Genomic DNA, 26,587 nt, shown 5'->3' on the forward strand with positions numbered 1-26,587 from the left:
CGGCGAGCATGATTTTCGTGAAATGACATTAAAACGCATTGGCCATCCCCTCGTTTTAAAATAATTCGCCAGCAGCTAGCGCCGTGTGCGTGTGCTCGTGTATGGTCCCCCCGTTAGCCCATAAACCAGTATCCCGTCCGATGGTGGACGATAATTTATATCCGGGAACAGAGACTGGCCGACAGAATTGAAAGAGAGAGAGAGAGAGAAGTGAAGAGGAGCGGCGAAAGAGAGGGAACATTTACACAGCAAGCTAGTAGTAGATCGACGCGCTTCAGATCAGCCCCTGTTCGCGTTCGAGGATTTGTGCAATCTGATTTCGGGCTGAGAGAGGGTTATTTCTCTCCATTATTTCATTAAAAGGCTGAATCGCGCCGGCTACGATCATACAGTTGATTTCAACGATTTGAATCTCCTTTTGTACGTCGCGTCCACGATCCACTATGGTTAGTTTAGTTATTCGGACGATCATTGATTTTTTGTCGCGTTCGAGATATTACCGGCTGAGCAATCATTTACATGGAATGTTTATTTATTTGGGTAAAGTGGGATACAGTCTTTTTTGTACAAAATATAAAACGCACACGATATGGAAAGATACACGAAATATCCAAAGTGACAATGTTTGACATAACATTTAGTGAGCGAAACAGTTTCTGTTTTAACGAGTCAACTACAGAGTTGTACCCAAAAGCACGAATATGCATAAAAACCTGCACGGTGTTACGAATATTCAATCTCTCGATATTTCATAAAATCCAAAAATTTCACAGCGATGGGAAAAAGTCCTGTAGAATTACGTTTCCTAGCGTCGAATGTTGAAGGACAGAAAATTTTTATAAATTTTCCCCAGAAGAATTACGAGTGAAACGTGGCTCCTCCAATGCGTTAAAAGCATAAATAGCTAATAATTTCAATGGCTCTTGTCATGTTTCGAGGAGATATCGCGTGAGGCGTGTTGCGGCGCACGGTTTCGCATGGAAAATCACGTTTAATCGTCGCACGATAATGCGACGTATCACGAAATATCTCCACGCGGATGACGTTCCTAGAGACGATATTTTAAACCGGCTCGTTTATCAAACTTTTTTACAATAAGACAATGCCGCATCTTAACGGCTCCTTGACTAATATTTTCACCGTGATTAATGTCTTCCGAGATATTATTCCTCTGCGCGCGTTCGCCCCGATGCTTTCCCCTTTTTCTCGTCTTTTCCCCTCCCTGTCGTAAGTACTTGCAATCCCTCACGTAATCACTTTAAGTTACATTAAAATGAAATGACTCGTTTAATTCGAATGATATTGATAAATTACTGCGCATCGTATCTGCGATCTGTATTGTATGCGTGAAAAGTATATATTAAACTCGAATACAGTTGAATGTGCGTTGTCTGATTGTCTGAATCGAGTCTTTACTATTCGAGGCTCAACCGCCTAGTTTCGTTTGTATTTACATTTACATAGAATTGTATTTACACTTCTTCACGTTTTCGTCATTAACAATCTTTTTTAGCCTGTTTCTGTTTGAAAATATACATTTGGCTAAATTTCCCGGTGCAAGGGTCATTTATCATTCCGTTGCCCGCAAAGTATCGAATTAATTTCACGTTGATGTATCGCACGCATTGTCCCGAGCACGTCGCCCGGCGTTGTATCTTCGTTGCGAAATAAATAAATAAGGAATTAATTGTGAAACTGTTGTTTGCAAGACTTTGAATGCGAGAAATCATAGGCAGTAAAGAGAATTAAGTGGTGTTTCATTATACGAACGACCTAGTTATACGAACCTGTTTTCGCCTCGATTAATTCATACAAACAGCACTCTGTTTCACTGTGTTCGACATTCTGTCGCGGATAATACTCGAAACTTTTGCAGACTTTGTTTCATTTCGATTTTTGTTTCATGTTCCGCCTGACAAAAGCCGTCAAATGCAAATAAGAACGAAATACGATCGTTTATAATGCAACAGTGCCAATTGTGGGTTAAAAAATGTCCCACCGAGAAAATACTTTGGAAGAAAACAAAACGAAAAAAAAAAAAAAAGAAAAAGAGAAAGGAAAGGTAAACTCATTGAGTAAATAACAGACGAAGCAGAAAACTTTCTGCAGTCGCCGTAAACGTTTATCTTGAGAAGCGCGTTGAGAAAAATGATGAAAATTCGAATGTCGCAAACGGAGAAACGAAAAGGAAACAGCCCGACGAAACGGTGAATATGCAAATGACAACGAGTGTCCTTTCCTTCCGAATAACCGTGTATTTTTCGATTAAACACCACCTATTTTCGTTTCTGCGCGACGCTGCCTGGTACAAAAGGGTGGCTCGTCAATTGCCGATCACTTTGCCCACCCCCTGTTGCTGCAACGACGAACGAGGATGACGATGGATCGAGGTGGCGAAGCAAAGGAGGAAAAGAGGGTCGATCGGCAGTCGGTCCGGTTAGAAAAACTACGACGACGACGACGACGACGACGACGACGACGACGACGACGACGACGACCGTGCAGGAAGCTCGCGAGAGAGCATTAAGTTTTTGTATCGTTGGAGATTGGCAGCGGCGTGAATCTCTTTCGCCGTAAAGTACAAAGAACCCTCTCTTTCTCTGTCGGTCCGGCGTTTCTTCGTTCTCGACGCGTTCTCTCCACCTATCTCCGGGTGAATGGAGGGCTGTGAGCCGGGCATATGTAACGATACGTCGTTGATAGAACCGGCTGCGATATCTGATGAGAGAAAGAGAGAAAGAGAGAAGAAGAGAGAGAGAGAGAGAGAGCGCGCTCCGTTAACTACTCGAGCAGCAGCCGGCTACCACGGAAATCACGGTAGCGTCGAGATGAGGAATAATTAGTTCCTCGAGACGACCGGTTCGTGAACAGCTTCGTACTAATAACCCCTTTATATCGGGACTCTCCAACGGATAACACGAGGGAACGAGGGGGCGACGAGCGTGTTTCCTTTTTTTCCCTTGAATTTTCAAGTGCCACTTAAGCGTTATTAATCGAGGTAGTAGTCGGCATCGCCGACTAATTTTATTAGTGGAGCCAGTCACCCAATTTTGCCGTGTTATTTATTCAGAAATTATTTATGGAACGTGGAAAGGTATTTCGGAACGAAAGTTGCGCGGTGATCTTTTTGTTATTTTTCTCCCTCGAATCGCGCACGTTATCCCGAGTTTTCCAAACTGCCACTTTGCGTGAAAACGCAGTTTTCTTGAATATTCAATTTTCACTTTTGCATTATTAATCGAGGCGTCTCCGACCGAACGTCGGCACGATTTTATTCACGTATTCTGGCTGCTCATATCGTTGAACGTTTCACGATGACGTTTATTTTCTTTTATTTTTATTTTTTTATTTTTTTCTTTTCTTTTCTTTTGGACGTTTCGCCGTCGTTTCTCGCATTGCACGCGCACACGACTCTGCAAATGCCGGATATACCGTTGTTCGTGTTCGATCGAACGCGCGAGAATGCGTCCCAGACATACAATCAGATGGTTGTCGTCTGGACGCTGCTGAAATTCCGGTGAGCGCGCACAACGTACGCAGTACACGGGCGCTAGGCGTCGTCAGCTTTGATTCGCTGCGCTGCTTTCGCCACTTCATTACGATATTTGATCATGCAAAGCCAACGTATCGATGAATCCCGCTGGAGGAGCCAGTGCAGACTTTTCGCGTTTCCGGTTACCAGGCTCTAACGATGTCGTCCCCACGGCTCGTTTCCCATCCCGGTCTCTCCTCGCCCGTTTTGTATCCCGAGCTCGTCGATATTCGCGTCCGGCTCGTGGCCAGTCTGAATATCACGAGCAATGCGTTGAATAAAAAAATAAGAGAACAGAAGAGAGGGGAGTTATTTCGGCGAAAGAGACGCTCGACAATACCGGCTATTTTATCAACAATTCCCGCGATTCCGCTACCATTTTCGTCGCCGTCGACCAAGTTAAATTAGATTCGGGAACTTCGGAATTCAATTAAGAAACAACAACAAAGTTTTCTCCGTTGAATCCAGGTGGAAATTGAAGGAAAATATGTATTTTTTCGCGTTCGGGGGGAGGAGGGAGGGTGGCAGGATCCAGACGCAAGATAGATCCAGAAATTTATTGTGAAACGACCGAAGGCAGAGGGGAAATCGCCGATATACGAGAGACGAGAACACCTCCTCTCCCTCCTCCCCAACCACCTCCCGAGAAAGAAAGAGAAATCCACTTAATTTGATTCCGATAAACTGGGAGACGACTTAATGGGATCGTCTTTGGGAGCGTTTCAAAGTTTCGAGGAATAGCTAGTTTCGCGACAGGGGACGATGCGGGGCATCTTTTTCCCTTCGTTGGTGGCTGTTCGCCGAAGCAAGATAAATGGGAATAAGAAGGCAATGTGATTTCTCAGCTTTTTAATTGAATTTCTTTCCCTCTGCCTGCGTCGATTCCGTCCCTCGGCGTCTCTCAATTAACATGATTTTTCTTCGGCAAGAGAGCACACGCGTTCGATGAATCGTGTCGCAATATCGATCATCTGGAGCTCTCAAGAAATAAGTGCTCGAAAAGTGTACGCTCAGAAACGTACGTGTGTACGGAACCTGATTATACGAAGCAACCAATGATACTCAACCATTGAACCGCTCTCAAGAAATAAGTGTTTTAAAAGTGTACACATACGTACAGTACACACGAAGCTTGATTATGAAATAACCAATCAATGACTCAACCATAAATCGTTTCATTACAAAGCACAGAAAAAAAGGAAACGAAATTTCATGTTGGCATCAACTCGTTCACAGTAACAACAGGGACGACTAGATTGAACGACGCTTGGACTCGAAATTACCACGTCCACTCTGTGATAAAAAAAACTTTGTTCTCGCTAAAGAAAGAGAAAAAAGAAAGTTGTTATAACCGTGGAGGATGGTCGTATCCTTTCCAATTCTCCTTTGAGGACGTACCAAGCTAATAATCGCATCAGCAACGGTAACTAACTTGCGCTCGGAGTTGAAAAATTACCCCTTAAGTTCGTTTCGTCACTCTCGATGGAGGCCCGTGCGGGCGAGGCAACCTGTCGAGCGTTCTCGAAAATGAATTTCGAGACGAGGCAAATGGGGATAGAAGTCGCCTCCTATGGACAAAAGCCAGCCTCCTCAAACAAAGGGGTTACAAGTGACGCGAGGACGGCGTTTCCACAGTGGCCTGCGGCCACGAACGGCACCGATGGCGATCGTGTGTCGAAGCATAACCAAGATACATAGATGAGGGTAAGGGCCGCAGTACCACCACTCACGACGGTACGGTAAATACGACTAACCCCGGGACCAGGAGATACGGGGGGGACACTTATGAAACAAAGTAACGTCGCATTAAGTCCCCTCTAGGTCCGCGGCTTGCTTTGTCCGTGACAAACCCTCCGGTTCCCTTTCATCTGTTCATCGACCACTCCCGCATTATCTCGCCGAGGGAATGCTGCCTCTCGTGGTGATCGTTTGCGCGTGCTACACGTGATAAGCGGCTAAGAGGACTTTGGATGGTTGGTGGTCTCGCAGAAGCTTTCCGTTCCGTACTGCGTTTATACAACCTCCTGGTTACGTTGATTTCAAACTTTTCGCCATCGATCTTTCAGGCTCTCTCCGGTGTACTATATTGCACTGGGCGTTCGACACAACGTTGCGTAATAATGGCGATTTCCGTCCGTCGACACTGTTATCTGTAAAATATAATTTTACATTCGATAAAAGCGAGAGCTCCTCGAGTCAGAGCCCGAAATTAGCACGAGAAAAGTTGACTGTACATTTTCGACTTGTGTCCTATTGCTATCAGGAGTCAGCCTGACTAGCTAGAACACCCTGTACATCAGTTGATGGCAATCGGGAAGTGGTATATATATTACCGAACTCGGTACACGATTATCCCCAGGGGAACAAAGTTTCTGCCCGGCGAATAACGAAGCTTATTTCAAGGGATGGCGACGGTCAATGCCATCGTACGAATAATGAATCTTTAATAATCCAGCGGTGCTAACGAGGAGAGCAAGGAACCAGTCTTTTCTCGCTGCGATGTTGCCTGAAGGCGTCGCTTCGACCTAAATGCGACGCGGCGAGGCACACACACCCCCTTTTTTTCTTTCTTTCTTTCTTTCTTTTCTCTTCTTTTCGCCTCTGCTTATCATCAGGAGACGAGACATCAAAAGGGGAGAGGCGACCTCCACCGACGCGGCGCGCGAATCACGCGCTTGATACGCGCTGAAATACCGAGGCCAGGTATTAACGAGTCTCCCCTCGCGCGAGACCGGGCGACAAAAAGTCGGATGCGACCTCGCTTCCGGCCCTTTCACCACCACCGGCCGACGTTTTCTCTCCTCTCGGGAGCCGACCGGCGCTGCAATCGGCTCCCGCTTCCCTTTCACTGGACTTTATTGTGACGTCTCTTTTCAGGGGGAGTGTCTTGACATCGTCGCCGATCCGTCCGGCCGACTTTTGACTGGCGTTTCGTGTCACCTCCACTCGGAGATTCACCCCCCGTGGGGTGTCTTTCGACCGACTGCTCTACCAATTTTCATTTCTCGAGTCCGCGCGCCAATGTCGACGATCGTCCATTCCAGTCTTAACGCTTTGCGCTGGCGAACGCCCGTTGATCGGTTTCTTTGTAACATTCGAACAACATGATGAGATATTTTTGATATTTTCTGCCGAGGCAGAAAACCGAACGTAACATAAATTTAGAGTTTATTGTTCCACTGCACCGAATATTCCAATTTATTATTGTATCTTACTCGGTTGGTAAAATTTATTACGAACGCAAAAATGGCTAAAGTAAACAGTGAAGCCGATTACATCAGCAGCGTCCGTCCATGTCACGAGCACGGTTGTTCGTTTAATCGGCTTTTTGCAACGCTGCAATAAATAAAATAATAACATCGCGAGAATTATAAATGGCGATAAAACGAGAGGAATCGGCGGAACCCTCTCCTGTATTTTAATTAAAAATTCGTCGTCATCCTCGAAAGTTATCCTCCAACGTTTCCTGCGCGATATTTAAACCCAGAGGTACTACTTCCAACAAGCGAGCACAATGCCGCGAGAATTATAAATGATAACAAAATTAAAGTATCCTGTAATAAAAGAAATCGGGACGACGTAACGAGCACTGGCTCGAATTTTAATTTAAAAATCGTAGATCTTCAGGAGTAATTGCATGCATTTCCTCGTCGAAACAAGTCGGTGCATATAACAAGCTGAATCACCGAGCTAAAGCGTTAATACAGTCCATAATAACGCAGACGAAAAACGATGTTCCACGGTGTGTGTTGCGAGTTAGTGGTAGCTTATTTCACGACACCGTGAGCACGCCGGTCGCAAATGCAAGAAACGTTTAGAATTTCATAATTCGCCGACGACCGGTGACCGAGACTGGCCAGCATACGTCACAGAGCACGTTATTTCAACATCTAAATTTTGCCCGGCTTAATCCCATGATCTTAGGATTCCTCGTTTAATACCGCATCAGAATAATTCCCGACTCCGGTGATATTTCCCGTTGGCGAAGGAATTTCGGCCACGATTCGAAGAGCTGGCTCGTGGAGATTTCGTACGACCCCTCGTTTCTCTCTCTCTCTCTCTCTCTCTCTCTCTCTCTCTCTCTCAATTACGAAGAAATTTCGTTCCGGCTTCCGAATACCCGAATAAACGAATCGAGATTCGCGTCGCGATTTTCGTGGTACTCGCGCATGTTGAGCGAGTTGCTTTGAAAAACCTTCGTAAAAACCTTGGCAAACTATAAAAATCAAATTATCTTGCTGTATTTTCAAACCTCCGTTGGTGTGTGTCTCGTTGTAGTATTCTTGTTCGTGTTCTAATTTCTACACTCTCGAGAATGAGATATAAAGAAATTTCCGCTCAACGTAATAAAATTCTTTACTGTACAATCGGTTCAAATCTTTGAAATGTTTCTCGAGAAGAGTGAAAACTTATTTTGGAAAATTTCGCTTAGGTATAGAGAGATTAGCTTAAATAGTAATTATAATATATATAATAAATTTATAATTATAAATGTATATAACAAAAAAAAATATATATATATATAAATATAAAGAGGTTAGATCAGACATACATTGATACGTATGCTGTGTCCAATACCAAATGACGATAAATATCTTCGCAAACATATTCCTCTGTATCTCTACTATTTATCAGCCATATATTAGCACGTATTTAAGTTTTTAACAGACGCATAAATCCGTATCGCGTAATACTGCAGAAAATATCCTCGATCTGGCGGGGGAATCAGAGCCGGGAAAATCGTTCGCAAAGGATTAAAACCCGGACGGCGATAATGAACGGCGTATAGAATGCAAAATAGGATACGGGGTTAACTATTAAAGTAAATATCGCCCGGACAACATTGGTTGCCAGCCGAAATTGAAACAAATCGAGATCGCGGTAATTAGCCGGCGAAAATATAAAGCTGATCGGGCAAAGAGAAGCCGGGCAACCGGTGGCGTCGCGTCGTGACCATGATAATTATAAGCAGAAATTATTGTAATTAATTATTGCGAAGTATTGTTTGGAGACGGAAAATAATAATGCAGTTTAATGAGTTTGACTGATATAAACCGATGGAGATCGTCAATTTGATATTTACATGATAATTATTAATTACTAGCGGTAACCGTTGAAATAACGAAAATCATGCTGATATAACGTTGTACAATTATTATGTAATTATTATGTAATTATTATGTAATTATTTAGATTCACGACAGCGGTTGCACGTTCATCATTTCGTACCCGATGTCCGATTCAGTTCTCACGATCTTTTCTCGCGCGATTTGCTGATCTTTCTTTCAGATTAACATGCGAAATCAATCAATCGATATTATCACATTTAGTTGCAGTCGATATGCATTGTTTCGTCTTATTTTGTTCCGTATCTCGCGAAATAAATCACGTAATCGTCACATTCAATATTCTTATAATTGTTTAGTTTTATCACACAGGTATTTTATCATTCATTTATGATATCTGATTATCGAACGAATTTAAAACCAATCTGAAACTGTACATAGGACATCGAATATATTTATTGCAATCCTGCATTCGATAAAGGATACAGGATGAATAGACATCGTGCAGACCGTTACAAATTTTAAACAGGTTTTTACTGAGAATATTAAGGCTTTTTAATGTAACGGATGATTGGCTGTTTAAATATTTTGTTGTATCAAATATCTTGCAATTTATATATATTTTAGGTTCGTTTCAAACTTCACTAATTAAAATATTTTATATAACGCGTACGACGTATTAAAAACATATTAAAAAATTCTGTATACGTACAAATACCTTCGCGAACTGTCAAATTCCATGTCACACGAAACCGCCCGCGCCCCTTCGTTTCGAAATCGTTCGAGGAAACGCCGGACGACGTTCATCTCCTCGAAACGTTCAATAACGATAAGCCGGAGCGTGACTTCGCCATAACTGAAATCTTAATTACCCCACCGAGAACAATGGAACGTCTAGCAGCAGCGACCTACCGGGGATGAGGAAGAGAGAAGACGAGAGTTTAGCCAACGGAGTTGATTAGTAAGGAGACTGGAAGAAGTCACGGGGGCACTTTCACAGCCGGTGGTGTCCTGTGAACGAAGCCGAGAAGCTGAGGCCGACGACGAGCTCGCGACAGAGTTGCCAGCGAGCTTTTCATAAAGTTCCCTCGTTATACAAACGTCTGCCTTTCAGTCGTCCGACGCAGCACACTGTCGAGTGCTTGAGATGCAGACGCCGGACGTGTACACGCGCCGAGCCCCGTTCTGTTTCCTAACTGTTCGCGGCTAACAGCTCGAATTCGTCGGTCTCTGCTAACGCGAACGCTACGTGTTGCGCGCGAAAGCCGCGATAATCGGCCACGTCGAATCTCCGCGCCCGATCTCCGTGAAAGCGTTCGAACGCGAACACGTTGCGAATTCAGCGTGATTGTACGTTTTCCTTGAAACATTCACGTTTTAGCTACATCAATATTTCGTTGTATACACAAGACATGGTTACACTTTGGCTGGTTTAATATTGTTTGATTTTGTTTCTTTCAAAAGGTTCACGTTCGTTGTTACCTTTTAGCTTCTTTCTTGAAAAGTTGTTGAAACTTCGAAGCAGAGTACTCGATTTGAGACTACGTCGCCGTGATTTGACAAACTTTGTCGACACTTCGATTCCGATCATTTGCTTTTGAGATTCGTTATCGCGACATTGCAGTCTATCGAATTTCGTCGCGAAACGAAATTGTTGATAATTTTTGCTGTAGTTATTTTTTACTTTCGTTTCATCCCCGTGGTGCAAAACACGGAACAACATCGCGATGCATCTTGCATCGATTCCCTCGTGGTGTAAAACACGGTGAAATTTCAAATAAAAATCCTCGCATTATACCGGTTACAAATAGCTTCGTTTAATCGCGCGGAACTAATAAAAACCGATCTGCACGCGTACGTACACGCGGTGGTATTTTTGCCTTCGTTGCCATTCCCCCTGTCCCGATTCCCAGATTGCTTCGCGGATCGAGGAGAGGCGTCCTTTAATTTTTCGTCCCGATTTTTTTTTTTTTTTTTTATCCTCTCGGGTTCGCGTTGCACGCTCGTTCGTCGAATCGAATTGTTCGATGAAAGCGGCGAATAGCCCGAGAGGGGCTGCGACACACGCACGTACACATACACATAGAGCCTGATGACGTCGGCACTGCCCGCTGCGTTAATGCGCGCGAATAAAATGTAGGATTTCAAAGCGGCGGCGCATTAATTCACGCCAGTAATGAAAGAAACACGTCATCGCAATCAATTACAGCCGGTCGTTACAACTCGATAATGAAAATGATTAGATCTGCGAGCATCGGCGCGGCGGCGTTAGTGACGTTGCCCGCGAAGCTAACAGAGAGCCGCGTTGTGTGTACGCTTTTGCCAATGCGAACGTGACGAGCGTGTTATTTCGCGTGTCATTATTCATGCGCGCAGCACGAGTTGTTCGAATGAAAATTTTTACAGGGGCGACGTTATTTTCTTTTTCTTTCTTTCTTTTTTTTTTTTTTTTCGCCGATGATAATTGTCAAAAGGTTTGATTTTTTATCATTACGACAACGTCAAGCTACGAGGTAACGAGTCGTTGATCGATCGATCGAAATTAACGGATCTGCATAATTCATTGCAACATGCTGCACGATGTTTTTTTCCCCTCGTTCTGCCCGCAAAATGGTAATCACGGATGCAATTGAATTTTGTTGACGCGCCGTTAGATATTGGTTTCCTTTGAAGGTTCAATATGGAAAAAACCGCGTATCCGGATGATGTAGTATCGTGAAGATACTTCTCGCGGTCGAGAAATCATTTAAACAACGAGTTATTCATTGCGTTTGTGAGACGAAACGTTTAACGAAATATCGAATATATATTGAAAATTGTAAATCACTGTACGTTTTCAGATCGGTCGCAAATTTTACCAGGCAGAGTTTCAGCAGTCGCGTCTCGTTACGATTTCACTGGAAACTTCCAACCTCCGTCTATCTCCCTGTAGTAAAAACTTTCCTTATCAAGTCGCAAATATTTTCGCGAGCCTCAAAGCCAACAAACAAAAATTTTCACTCATAATTTGTTTACAATTCCAACGACGTAGCAGTAAACGACTAGTTACTCGTCCCCAACTTGTCTTGATGATCTCTATTATTTAGCAGCAGCGCAAACCATAAATGAAACAGCGGTGGAGTTGAAAGCCGGTCGATCCAGTGGAAATTGTGTCATCGGCGAAGATGATCTCGGAGGAGAGAACAGTGGAACAGGGAAATCCGCGGAGGCAAGGAAGTCACGATAAAGCCACGGAAAAGCCGGAGCGTGTCACAATATTGGTCGAAAGACGGTGGAGTGCAGTGCCCTCGGGCGCGTCACCGAGTCTGCAGCAGGGCTGTATGCTGCACTTTCTCCCTCTCTCTCTCTCTCTCTCTCTCTCTCTCTCTCTCTCGTTCTCTGTGCGAGCACATCGTGTTGTCTCGCCTGGAGAGATATTCATAGAAGAGAGGGCTCGAGCGAACTTACGAGCTATTCGTGGTTTCCCATAAAGGACGACAGACGACGAAAAGGAGAGAGAGAGGTCACCAGAGAACGGTGGAAGCGACGTTTTATTTTTGACGCGCGAAACCAGAGAACGACCGATGAGAATGGACCGCTTTCGTTTAATCCGTCAGAGATTCCTCTTTATTCCGGACACGTCGATAGAGCGTGGAGATCGTTAAAATCGATCGATCGTTCGTTCGTTCATCACGATTGGCGATCGATGATGCTCTCTTGTACGGTGAAATTGATGTTGGCGCGATTATTGCGTCAATGAAGTGTTTTCCTCTTCTTAAAATATTTTTTACAGTGAATTATTCATTATTTGAATAATTAGATTTGGTTTTGTCTTTTAAATGTTGCTTATGTGCGATCTTGTGGTATCAATTTTTTTTTTGTCTATCTTGGTCTTTGGTACTGGTTAGATTTCGCTAGATCTTAGTCGAGCTGAAACAATTTTCTTCCTTTTTATTCATGTTCACGATCTAGTGCTGTGTAGTAGAAATTCTGCGCTGGGTTATGAATTTTACTGATTCTACTTGTCGCCCATATTTCGTTTCACGCTTTTTCTGTAGTGGATTTTATTTGTCGAGTAAAGAGATCTTCCCGTGAAATAGGGTTAGTTCCCTCGCTCCGCGAGGATGATGCCATTTCATTTTACGATCACGTCAGCTTCTTTGTTATCTATTATACCTCGGTGGCCAGATATCTAGAAGATATCTAGAAGACGTAGCAGGATTTTTCGTTAATTCTGTTCGACACAGTAAAAATCCTCTGTTCTCTACATTTTGTTTCTCAGCATTAAAATTCTTCTATCTCTTTATTCTTTTTTCTTCAAATTCTTTTCGTATCCGTCTCTCGACAACGTTGCTCCTTCAACGTTCACGTTAAATCGCTTAACAGACAGGAGCGTAAATCAAATCACCTCGGCTCGTTCTACTTTCGATATGTTTGCTTTGAGCGCGTCGGGGCGCGGAGTTCCGCGAACTCGGCGAGATGAAAACGCGATGAAATGACTGAGTAATTAGCGGTTAATTGCTTAAACGTCAGTCGAACGTTACGCATCTCGATACTCTTTTTAAGAAGTTCTCCGCGGCGGAGCTGAAAGTTTCGACGGCCGAACATGCACACAAGAAAGTATCCTGTCTGTCCGCGGGGGCTTTATGGGTGCAAAACGCTGAAAGCAATTAACTTTCTGCGGCGGCGGCGGCGCGCACGCGCGCGGCTCGATACCGATTTTGCTCTGTAATTACTTGAATACTTGGTCGACTTTTAATCGTTTCACTGTCGAACGCTCTCGCGCAACTCTCCAACATCTCGCTTGTATATACCCTCTAAGAAATACTTCCGCCGCGATAGATTCGACTTTCCAATTACGATAGACGACGCCGTATTTTGCGTGTTATGTCAAAGAAGGAAAGAAGATATCAAGTATACTTGAAAATTTTTGTTAGAAATCATTTATGGTATTATACAGTATTCTATCTGACAGGTGCTGTGGATAATAAATATAAAATGTACTTCACAGCAGATTGCCACATAACGTGATGTTTAATGCAATATTTAGTAGATTATTAATACTCAATTTCAGAGAAATTACAAAACTATTTTAACAGGAAATTATTCATTAATAGAGCTCACCGTGTATTGAATCATGTAACATCTTCAATTTTAAAAAGATAATCGATAAATTACTAGTAAACAGTTAATGAATCTGTTGAATGGCAATGTTTAAACTTATTATTGTATAAAGCTAGAGGAACGAGACCCTGAAAACTCCGTTAGGTTCGTAGACAAAGTATTTTCGAGCTTGGTCTCGGTCTCTGTTCCCCGCAAGAGGGGATAGGGCAATGGTCACGGTTCACCGAGGCTGATCCCTGCTTCCGCATGCCCTTTGAAGCTGCACACCAAAACTAGATATCAGTTTATCAATTGGCGCTCTGTACTTTCTCATATCTTAATTATATATATTTCGTTATATCAAGTTCAATTCTATTTCCTAAACATATATATTTTCTTATCGCTTGCCTCTTGACACATTCGATAACAAGACTGTGATCGTCGTTTTATCGATGCTTCGCTTAAACCAGAATTGGTTACAGTGATATAGCAAAGACATAATATTTATATAAATATATAATGGTACAAATTTACACACTATAAATGACAATTGTAATGTTAATTTCTGGGTATGCTCAGAAACTTTTAAATCTCCACAAAAAAGGATTAAATCATCATAGAAATCCATACTGATAATCCACGAAGTTTTAACTATATTTACTCCCGTCCTCGTCGTCGTTAATTACCAGAGGCACACGGATCGTCCATTAGAAACGAAAGATAAGCGAGAGGGCGTACAACCGCGGCGAACGTTTTAATTTTCGTGGAAACGAAGAAATAAACGTCGGCCACGGATGGAGAATTTGAGTCACGTTATATCGCTTTATCACGCGCAGGAGCGCGCGCGCGCGCGATGAAACGAGGGCTAATCGTCAGCCGAGTATTTCATTAACTCGATTGGTTAATTGACTTTATCGGTGCACGCCGGGCGTCGTTAATTGCGAGAAGAATTCCGCCTGCCTTTAGCCTCGGCTCGCCGGCCCGCCTTTGCTTTGCCGGCAAGCCGAGCAAGAAATTTGGCCGAGCCGGCCTCTGCCTTTTTGCCAAGCTAGTCTCTTAACTCCTATTTCGCTCCTCTTCGTTTGCCCTCCTCATCGTCCGTTTGCGCGATCTATCGCTTTATCCATCGTTCGCAGCCACTTGCCCTCTTACAAATGCCCTCCTTCCCCGCCAGAAACCCTCTTGATACTTAGAGAGGAACGTGCCTGGATTTGCAGATATTTCCAGTTGAAATTGAAAGCAGTACTGTGTTTGCTGTTTATTGGGACAATTCTGCATTAATCCAAGTGCTCTCTCTTTTTTTTTTTTTTTAATGACTTCTATCGTGGGGATTTAACGTTGCATTCTATTAGGGACGTGCGTTTTATTTTTTAAAAATCGTCGACGTTGATGATTAAGTTGAAAATTTAATTTCGCATTTATTGTACCAGTGAACAGTGGAAAGCATGCTACATTGATTTTCATGTAAATAATATCAGAGATGATCTAGATATAGTCTATTCTCGATACAGTCTAAATAACCTTCGAAGAACATTTTATACATCACAAAATCCAGTAGAAAGGGAATTAACGTTAAATCTTCAGCTTATATAAGAATAGGGAAAATTTTTGCAAGACGACAAAGAACTTTACTGTAAATTTACGAAATTTTCGTTGACAATTAGTCATTTTAACGATCGGTAGTTCTAGTGTCAAAGCGATAAATCTTCATAAATTTGTTCCCACTTGTTAATCCGCGAAAGAAGGCGCGAACAGCCAGCGAAGTTTCGCGAGTTTGCCCAAAGACGCAGAAATAATTAGCGATGCAAATCAGTCGTTTTTCCAATTTCACTCGGCGCACTCTCCCCTGAAATGCAAAATTGCTTTCCCACTCGGAGTTCTCGCACCCTGAGGGTTGAACCACTTCTCCAATCAATTTCGAGTCATCGCCGGGTCCTCAAAAAAATCTGCTTAAGAAGAAAGTATGATACAGTGAAAACGAGGGGGACGGTGATGTAAATTTGATAAAATTCCCATTTCAACGACAATTGGCAAAATTGGCCATTTGCAGCCCCTAAATTGAAGTCGCGACGACTCGATGTATTAACCAATTTTTCTTTGGACCGATGGATGCGACGATTGATGGGATACGTTACATCTGTACAACGGTTGAAACTCCTAGATGCTGGATGCCGAACAGAAAGTGGATTGGATAGGGATTTGTTTGTCGGACAACTACCCCAATCAATTGAGCCTATCGCAGACGGCCGACAAATAGCTCTCGACTGAGCCTACCACCTACGCCATAAATCTTGTGCAGAAGTTTCCTTGATCCACTAGATGTTTATTCAACGGTTTATTCCTGTTTGCTTTATTTCTTTGCGGAGAAAAAGTTTAATCCAATTCATAAGCGTAAGAACAAATGGTCTGTCAACTGGAACTCTTTGCTAAACGAAGCGAACTAATTTCGAGGATGTAGCAAATATCTCACGAAATATTCGAGCATTTTCTGCACGACGCATGGAGGCATTAACCGCAGCGAAAACTGCGAATTTCTAAATTTAAACATAGGACAAATAACAATATAAGAAAATATCGAAAATATCCCAGTCTGGAAAAAATTACTCGCCCTTGAAGAAGATATAAATATTTTATTTACGATATCGATACCTTTAACTATCCGAGCTGTAATTGTCCCGTGAAATTTATTGATGCAACAATACGATCACGAAATATTTATAGAGAAAATATCGCTTGATCCAAACTTCTGAGTTTATATAAAAGTTCGCGTACGCGAATCGTCGTTAAGTATATATAATTATATACGAATTATCTGCAGATTGAAGGCTTCGATTAGCTCCGTCGTTCAACGACGTCGCTGTCTCCGCGAGTTCCTGGCGCAGACAAGTCGATCTCATTGTATCGAGAATCCCCCTGGTGATGGAAAGATGCGCGCCGCTTAAACGCGGGATTCACGGTTGCTCGGCGAATCAATTTCCGTCGCAGTCCCATTAACGATCAGCCACGGTGGCGACCGAGGGGGGCAAGGGAGGAGCGCCAGCTCCTTCGCTTTTCTCCCTGGAGAGATCTCCGGCGACCCTTGGTGAATTTATTCGCACGAACGATCGCCACGTCGCCGAGGAATTCCATTAATCGACGCGCAGCCACTTCGAGGCGACAGAGCAACCGCTTTATAAATGGCGGTGAGCGTCGTTTAAGCTCGGATTTATGCCCGGCTGCAAATCCGAGCTTTCTCCCGTCGATACGCGGCGGTCACGAAGAGGGGGTGAAGGGAACTGCGTAACCCTCGATCGATTTCCCTTTGCTCGTCGGCTGGAAAACTTGTTGCACAATCCGATCGATGCGCGTGCGAAATTCAATTCGCCGTTCTCGCGAACCTCGGCTCACGTTAATTACTCGTTAGCTGCGTGACGTCGATGGGAAACGAGTCCGCCCGCGACCTTGCCCGCCGACGCTCGATCCGGATCATCCTCGAATTTCGTTCGCACGTGAGCTCGATCGACTTGAAATTAGGGACGGTGAGTGTTAGAGAGTGTCAAAGGCTTGTTTCTGGCTTCGTTGCCAGAGTGAGAACGGTTCTGCGTAGTTCCAAGTAATCGTTGAGATACGTGTATGATCTTTGTTATTATTATTACTGAAAAAACTTGCTGAGGATGTTTCTTTTGGACTTGCGCTACGTTTACGTTACTCTGTAATGAGAAGGAACGCGCATAGAAATTTCATGCGATACTGAATTATTCGAACCGTCGGTTATTCGTTGCATTAATAAACGAGGATGTACGGTGAAATTGTATGATCAAAACCACTGTTCAGCTATGTATGTACATCTTGCGACTTCTATGTGCTACATTTTCGGATGAGTTATTCAACGAGTTCAACATAATTTCGGAAGTTTCATAAGAAACATATAATCAGACTTGTGCGCGAGCCATCCAACCAGAATTAGAGTATCCAGAGTGTTTGGTATTCGAACATTGTCGCCGACCGTTGTATATAACTCATTTATCTCCGTAAATTAAAAAGCACAGGACATGACTGTTTTAATTTCATCTTAAAATTCACCGACTCGCCTCTTGGAAAACTGAATATCAATGACGCGTTGAATATTAATGAATAAAATGCAGAGTCGATCAACTTGTTTTCCAGGATGTAATATAAATTTAAAATCGCGAATATAAATCACCAATTCGGGACGAATTGCCCTTTCGCGGGGAAGAGTTAGGCAGCGTACAAGTTAATTTACCGCAAGTGGAATATTTGGGTCTGGGGTCCGCGAATTACACGAGCCGAGCAGAGACGAGACGAGCGGTGCCTAGCCGCGAGCAATTTGGCACGTGGCGGATCCGTGGATTCCCCGACGGCGAAATTTCGGTTAACTGCGTCAGTCGTCGAAAGTAGCGCCGGCGGACAAAATGCCGTAATTAGAGCGGTAATTGCCCCGGTGAAAGGACAGAGAAAGAGAACGCGGCGTTATATCGCTCGCTGGGAGCAAAGGGCAGGGAAAGGGAAGGAGGGAGGGAGGAGGCGGCGAAATCAGCCGCGGTACCGGGGCAATCATGGTAATTACTCGCGAGCATGTTCATTACAATGGCGCTCTGTACGAGAGCGAGGAGAGAAGAAGGAGCGCCTAGGAGCGGCTAGATTTCCTCCGCGCCTTGTATCCCATTGCGTCTTGTATCCCATTTCATTCTCGTCCGATAAAACGAAGATCGAGAACTTACAGCGTCGTCGCGACAGGGACACGTATTCCACGGTAAAACCACCTGCCCCTGTACGTACATAGTGTGCAGCGGTTTCACAGAAATTTTTATGCATTTTTATATTTTTTGTACTTGTATTATGATATACACTCTACTGTGGATACTATTTCACGTATCCTACGAATACATACAACTTGCAATATATTACAATATATTATACACTATATATTACAACCTTTCAAGAAAATTCCATTTTGCAAACACCATGCATACAACTCAGTAAATGTGGCGTTACAACAACGCGCTAAATAAATCTTGCAACAGGAAGAAAGTGTAACTCGACGAAAGATATCGATCGTCTTCTGCACGAATAGAATGGCCCGTCTGTGTTTTGACCAGTGAACAAATTGACAATCCAACGGCATGCTCGAGCAACAAAGCGGCTCATCATCGAACCACCGTCTCCCAGAGAAACTGGGTAATCCCCCACTATCTTCCATCGCTAACCCGTCGCAAAGTCGTCCGTCGTCTCTCGAAAATTGATCGCGGAATTTCGTAGCGATACGGAGGGATTGCGTCGGCACGACGCGTGTTTCGTTCCACTTGGAATGCTTCTCACAATGCCTCTCGATTTTTCTGGCGTGACGCCGCTGAAAGAAAAATTCCCCCGGGATGTACACGACGAGGTCGATCGGAAAAGAACGCCTTTGAATCGTTTCGCTGGCTCGATGTTTCGTTCGCGAGCGAACGGGCCCGAACGAGATCAGTTGTTCCACGGCTTGAGATGAAAAGCCAACTCCCCTCGACAGCGCGCGAACAAACATACAAATGTTAATTTCCCGTTAATAATCCAGAGACATCGGCCAGCAGCCCCCGCGGGCGTTCGAGCGTTCCCGAGTTCCAGCCGGTTGTACAAACTTGTCCTGCCGTTGGTAGTAATTTCTCCGGAGCAAGTCGAAAGCAGAGCGAGAGGTGGCGAGGGTGGCGAAAGTACTCGGGTTATTAGCCCGGGCCAGCGCGGTGGGTGTAGCGTCCGATGCCGCCTCGCCGGGAACAAGAAGATACGTCATAATAGACGATGTTAGTTTTTAATTACACATTAAACATTTGCACAGCCGTGGGGATTCGCGTTCGTTCCCACGAACGCTTTCAACGTTCCGTTTACGCTCTCCCCTTCCCCATGAACACGGGGCCGCTCCTCTCTTTTCGCGCTCGATTCATCGTTCGATTCCTTGCAATTTTCTCCCTTGTTTATATCCTCTGGCTGGTTATCGCGCGTTTCTCGTATTTTTCCTTCTCCTCCCCTCCTCTACGCTGCCTCGTACTCTCTCGGGAGATGAGTCTGGTGTAACCCCCTTCGTTCCAGAAGCGACTCGATGATGGAAACTTTTGCTTTTTCACTGCTTTGCCGCTGCAAAATCCCGGTGGATTGGGACGTTCGTTTCGAGGGGATTCTTCAGATCGTTAACGCGTTGAGTAGGGTGTCCTTGGCCAGTGAGGATTATTGGTCTGGCTGCGATGGTAGCCAAGTGATAGCAATGACAGGGGAACAAAAAGTGTGACGCGCCGTGACGAAAGGGAGGAACGAGTCAGTCACGGTAACTTTTATTAGAAAAGTTCGCGGTGTCGCGTCGAATTATGCGGACGATGATCCCGCAGGAAGGCATCGATGGGGGGAGCTTCTTCGAGCGGAAGACGTCGGATGACTGTTCTCACGCTGAAGGAACTGACGGTGGATTTTAATTGTTTGGTAACTGGACAGTTCTGTCTGAATTAAAACTGAGAGCTGATAAATGGAAAATGCTACTCACTGTGAATACAAATGTGAATCACTTGAAATTGAAAGTCGAGCGAAGGCATACGTAACAGAAAGATAATTGTAAACGTAGTAATTATTGGTACATTTATTAATTCGTCACGCTAAACTTTGTCTCGCGATCGTTCCCGATTTTTATCTTTCCGTTTTATAACATCAGGTTGGAAATACATCATGAACAGCCGATACAATGCGCGTATTTACGCACCGAAATCTTCTTACGGCAGTATTTCACGCGCGTGGACAAGATCCGCGGGGCCGCAGCTATGACAAACAGCGCGAAACCGACTTCAACAATAAATTATTCGAGTGCGCCTCGATTGCCAACGACCAGATTGCACGGTGAAATCGGGCACGCGTGAAATTTCATTTTAATCCGATTTAAAAGGTATCCGCTGCGACTGACATCGACCACTTGTCAGTTAATTTAATAGAGACACCTGTTTTTCTGCTGTTAATCAGCGGAATTTTCTATCCACCTCTGGCTAAACAACCGAATAAATGAGATTTTCCGTGCTCGCACCGCCTGTTGTTGCTCTCTAAATCGTTCAAAATAACACTGTAACAACAGTGACGGGAGAGAGTAGCTTCGGGTGGCTCGACTTGCATCCCGAAATGCACACAGCCGAAACGTCATATTCGAACCCGATGCTACTGTAAATTTAAACTTCAAATCAATTAAGAGCATCGAAAGAGAGATTGTATGTTCGGCGATTATAATATACCTGGCTACGTACAAATATCTCAGCCACTGAATTTAGATCGCTCACTATTTCTTTAATCTTGGACTCTTCCTTTTCTATATTTACTTTTTAATCAATAATCAAATAACCTACATATTCCTCGTATTCTCTGTATAATAACAAATGTTGAAACGAACAGACACGTTGGCGGATATGGATGACGAACGCGTCAATGGTGGATAGTTCAAATTATACTTGTATGATTAACTCTCACATTCAAAGAATGATCTAAAAGTACGATCAGAGTATTCTATTTTTTTTTCTTTCTGTACATTTTCGAAATTGTCTCATGTGGATCCTCCGTTTTGGACACGACACATCCGCCTTGCGCGGCTCGAAGGTTAAATTGGCCAGCTTTTATAAATCCTGCAGCACCATGAAACCGGGCCGGTCGGTATCGCCGACGTATAGGCGAACTCGCGCCAGAGAGATCCGATACATCCGTTGGTTTCGCCATGTGGACGCGATTAAATCGTCCGGAGTGAAATTTTTACGAGCCGCGACTGTCTGCTCTGCTCGGGGATATCGCGAGACTGGGCCGTGTGTTTTGCAGACTATCGAGCCGGGCTCGATTGGCCGAAGAAAGGCTGGAACGTGGCCAACGCGGGTTTTAAAGGCCGCGAGTTTTGGCTGACCTCGGCTCGTCCGTCTCTCGAAGATGGATTTCCATCCCCTCGGGACTTCTGACCCCCACCAAGCGGCTGCCGATGTCGCGACCAGCTGCATTCTTCGCTCGCGGTGCAACCGTTCCGAATTCACTGCCTAATGCAGAAGTAACGTTACATTGAATATTTAGAATCGTGGACATTTAAGAACGACGAGGAATATTCGTACACGTAGAATCCTCCGTGTGTACGACATGTTGTATTCACAAATTTCGATGTCTGACTAAACGATTCAATTTTGCAGCGTTCCTTTTATTTTGTACGCAGTGGCTAACTGTACAGATAATTACAGATAAAAACGGACAGATGACAGCGACTGATCAGTCTTCGCGACGAGCACACTGTTGCTGCCTTAATCCAGCGTGATCTCAGCTTTTTTGGCACCCGCCGTTGGCTGCTCGTGCTGTCGATCGAGTCGTCTTTGCAAGGAAGGACCGTTCTCTTGCCAAAGTTCGAAATTCAACGAGCAAAGACGTATGCCGAGACGCGAGAAACTTGGGAGTTTAATTTGTCGACGCTGTTAGCTACTGTTACACCGGACAACCCGTTGTTCGCGGGGCAAGTTCGAAACTTGCCGGATCGCCTACGAGGTTTCACACCGTGGTACGACACGATGCACGTGAAAAGAAGCGCGTACCTATCTGACACGCGTGTTATCGATTTATCCCGAAACAATTTGCGCGAGGCCAGCTTCGTTGGTTCTTTGATTATCAGCGAGAGGAGGCGAGTTTAAAGACTTTGAAGGCGAGTCGGCCGCGAGTGGATTCATAAAAGCGGATTCATCCCGTTGAATATAAGCTTCATTATAATATTACCCTTTGTAATGTGTTGGTCATTCCCTGCGGGTTCTCGCGATAATACAAAGGTACGGTGCATGCACGCTGGCACGTGTATGTACGCGCACACGTGTACTTATATGGCGCGTACGATATATGTATGTACACAACTCGCGCATTCCGCTCGTGTCAATGAGCCTTTTCGCTTTTTCCTTCTTTTCGCCGGAGCGAAACCGCCGGCCGACTATTTTTCGCCGCATTATTGATATTCCTCGCTGGCTCCTTCCCCCATTGTGTCCGCGTTTCTCTCTGTTTACGACTCGGCCGAGAGGTAATTTTTACAATGCCGGTGCATCAGCAACAATACCATTCTATACGGCCCTCTCTTCTCTCCTGGTCGTCGTCACGGTGTGTACGTACCGAGTGTAGAATCGCGCGAAGATTTGCCGCGTGTTTGAATTCCAAACGAGACAGCCGAAATAAATCTGAATTATTTTATATGTATTCCAACTATAATTAACTTCAAATTACGTTCAAATGAAGGTTAGAATTCTCTAAATTCGGACAAAAAGGTACGAGTCAAATTTTGGTCAAAATTTATATAGTCCGAAATTTGTCTAAGCATCATGGATTAGCTATTCTGGTAAATTTATCGCCGATTTATACTCCGACAGAGAGTTGTAATTAGTTGGTTTTTTCTCGAGAAAAAGAAAAAAAAGAAAGAATCTCTAGAAAAGATGCTCTAAAATTTCCCATTTTCTCAACCCGCGTGAAAATCGAACGAGAATTTTGTATATGCTCGTTTCGGAGGATATTTCGCGTCGGTTCGGTGCATCGTCCCGCATCGCGCGCGTGCGCACAGAGCTGGATGACTGAAAGGGATGACACGGCAGACAGATAACGGCAGGTGAAAATTCGTGACAACGAAAGAATATCCGATAGATAGCGCCGGGTTCGCGTCATGCGTGAAAGCGTATCGCGCTGGAACAGCTGTTTCAACAAGGGGGCACCCTCCTTTCTCTCGTTGCAGCCACCCTCTGGCAACGCGGGCGGCTGCTGTCGTCTCGTTCTGGCCGGGCGTATTCGTTAGCACGTTCCGAGTCGAGGTCAAAGGTGGCCGATAGTGCGCCAGGTCTCACGGTTGCGTGGCTCACGATGCGCCATTGCTGCCACGACAGCCAGCCCAGTTGTACACTGTCGTGGCTCACGATGTTTCGTGCATTCGGATAATATAGGGGAGCCGTGAGTCACGGTTCTTAACTGCGGTGGAATTGCCACGATCACGGTGGTGGGTTGTAACTGGGTAATCCATGGTTAGGGCTATTCGTACGGGTACCACGAATGTATCAAGGCTGGTTTTCGTATGGTGACCCGTAGATCACTATGTTGCACGGTGAGCAGACGGTCGCACAAATCAAAACGCAGAGTTTGGATGTTCGAGTTGAGCTAATTAGTAATTTGCTTTCCAGCGGGTTCGATTGTTTGAACGAGGTTTCAAGAGAGACGCTCGGACATTGGTTCGATTTATTATTAGGCATATTACATTTTTCTTTTTAAGGGAGTATAGTTTCTACTTATGAAAGAAAAAGAGAAATTTATTATTATTAAATTTATATAGATCGCGATGTCGTGCAACAGCTAATAGATAAGATTTTTGAATCAAGATGAGTAATTTGGTCATGAACAAGTTTTCAATGATCCACGTTTGAAAATAGATTTTCTGCTCATCGGGAGAAAATAAGTCTCTCTGCTGTAGGAATATATTCTCAGTTGTAAGAAGATATTTCCGATTATAATTAGTTATTTTTGTAACTTGTTCCGTGGATCTGAGATGAGCGATAATTTCTCATTAAAGACTAACGAAAGTTTCCCGAAATACACAATCGGTTTCGATTATACTTGAAAATTGAAAATTACGAGATGTCGAAACCACAAGTTTGTACAGGTCACCCGTTATCATCATCGCTACATTTTTCACGACACAGTGGCGAATGTAATCGATAGCATCGTACTCGATCGCGCTTGTCGTTGGTCGCAATTAATTAAACCGAAATCGACATTATATGTGTCACGAGTGGAAATTGTTCGAAGTCTGTTCGACACAGGCCTGCTGTTTGACATTAATTAAATCACCAATTTTCCACCGCGCGTTGGAAATTCTAATCGATCATTGATTTTTATGCCTCTGATAAAAGCCAGCCATCGCGTCTAGGAAGATGCAGCGCTAGATAAAAGTATCATCTTTCGAGTATGATTTAACCGTTCGTTTAAGGATTTCTGCGTCCAGAGAAAGAGTAGAAGCAGGTAGCTTGAAACATCGTCGTCGAGCGAAAAGTGATCCATCAAAATAAAAAAAAAATAAAAAAAGAAAAAAAAAGAAGAAGGAAAAGAAAACGACAAAGCTCTCTCGCAACGCTCTACAGGTTACATCGTTATTTTTTTCAAGCCGCTTCATTATTTTTTTTTCTTCGTTCGCGTCTGGCGATGAAGTTTGCTTCATTAGCTGTGTATATATAAATTTGGAGAGCCGAGTAAGAAAAGGAGCCGGCTGAAAGAAGAGAAATACGAACAAACGACGAAGGAGACATTGATAATGAAAGAGGTCGCGCGGGCGACGCAGGAGACGAATTTTACGAGTTTACGATCGTTGCAAAACGTCTAAATGCATTCTGTTTGCGCGACCACGCCTCTCGGCTTTCGCTGAATAAACTCCTGACAAGAAGCAGCGGGGTTACACGCGCGCAGATTAATAAATAGTATTTCCGCTGGCAACGTATACAGGGCGCCGCATTTTAATTCATAAATGCAATTATCCTCAGATGCGTTTGTTGTTCGAAGAAATGTTTCAAACGAGACTTGTTTGGTTTCAAGGGGTTGGGAATAACGTAACGTAATTTGTTTGTAGATGAACATGTAAAAGAAACGGGTCAGCTTTATATATTTTTAACCGAATTATTTATAATTTTTAATATAATTAAACTCAGAGAAACTGTATTAAATATTGCACTAAATATAACTGCACTAAATATTGTAATTGTAATAAATATTTTAACCTCAGTATCTACAGTGAAAATTGGATCGATCGAATTTATTGCCAATTTTAATTTTTATTAAGCAAAACGAATGCTATTTGTTTCCAATTGCCAAAAATAATTTATATAAAATATCATTTATCTCTCCCCGTTATAAAAAGAAAATTTCGTTTGAAACATTGAAGTACATACGATCGATATATTGGTGTTTATAATGGCGTACAATGTGCAATTAATTATCGAACTTTTATTTTTTGATATCTATACGTAATACGCGACGTGCAATCTGTTGGACAAGCATGAAAAACAAGGGAAGATACGGGCGCTATTCTTGCATTCATTTTCCCCCAATCACGAACACAGCTCTGGAGATAATTGCGTTCTTAAACGCCGCGCGCCGTGTATACGAAGCGTAAGGAGATTAGGAACGCTCGCGTCAGACAATATCGCGGTTCTCGTTCCTGCTAGTTGCACGAAACTGCTACTTACTCGGACGGTGGAAGGTGTTTAACCGGATAATTCGATCTCTCTCGCGCGGTGAATGGTTACAACAACATTCAACAAACAAAGAGGGAGATAGAGAGAGAAAGATTATTAGAATCTCGTCTTTATTTCGTTCTCAATTAAAATTTTATGCGCGCTCGCGCACACAGACGCGCTTTCAGCTTTCGCGCGGGAATACTCGGTTCGCGGGAACGAGCGAGTTGGCGATAACATCGGGTCGCTCGCTTAATTTCTCCCGCAGCCGGTAAATGAGCCATTCGTCAAAGGACGCGAAGAATTCAAAGATAACGGTTCGTTGGAAACTTTTGCGAAGCCCCGGGGTTTGATACAGCGTCCCGAGACGGGATATTGTCTTCCTCCGGTCTGGCAGAAGCCACCGCGAGCCGCTATCAAATTAATTATTTCGCGAAAGAGCGAAAGAATATACGCGCGCGTAAATGTACGCTCGAGAGAACACTCGAGAATACGCCAGTAGAGTTCGTATCGCTGAGTGCAAGTTGGCGCAAATTTTCATCCGTGGCCGGGATGATGTAGCTTATTTCGACGAATGAGCACGGGATCGAAGAAAAAAATTCGCGAAAGTCGAACAGAGGGACAGAGAAACGGTTGAAACTGTTTCCTCGTAGGTCGGGCAGCGAGCGTTTTTCCTCGCGTTTTTCGTCGCGGTTAGA

At 43.9% G+C, this 26,587-nt stretch overlaps 1 protein-coding gene across 5 annotated transcripts in view; it reads right to left on the reverse strand.

The window, feature by feature from the left end:
* LOC122536389 (chaoptin-like) overlaps window positions 1–26,587 on the reverse strand; it is a 105,626-nt gene that overhangs the window by 58,729 nt on the left and 20,310 nt on the right. The gene's annotated exons all lie outside the window — the stretch shown is intronic.

This window comes from Frieseomelitta varia, unplaced genomic scaffold, assembly GCF_011392965.1.
Source record: "Frieseomelitta varia isolate USP_RPSP 00005682 unplaced genomic scaffold, Fvar_1.2 scaffold_828, whole genome shotgun sequence".
In the NCBI taxonomy this organism is placed as follows: domain Eukaryota; kingdom Metazoa; phylum Arthropoda; class Insecta; order Hymenoptera; family Apidae; genus Frieseomelitta; species Frieseomelitta varia.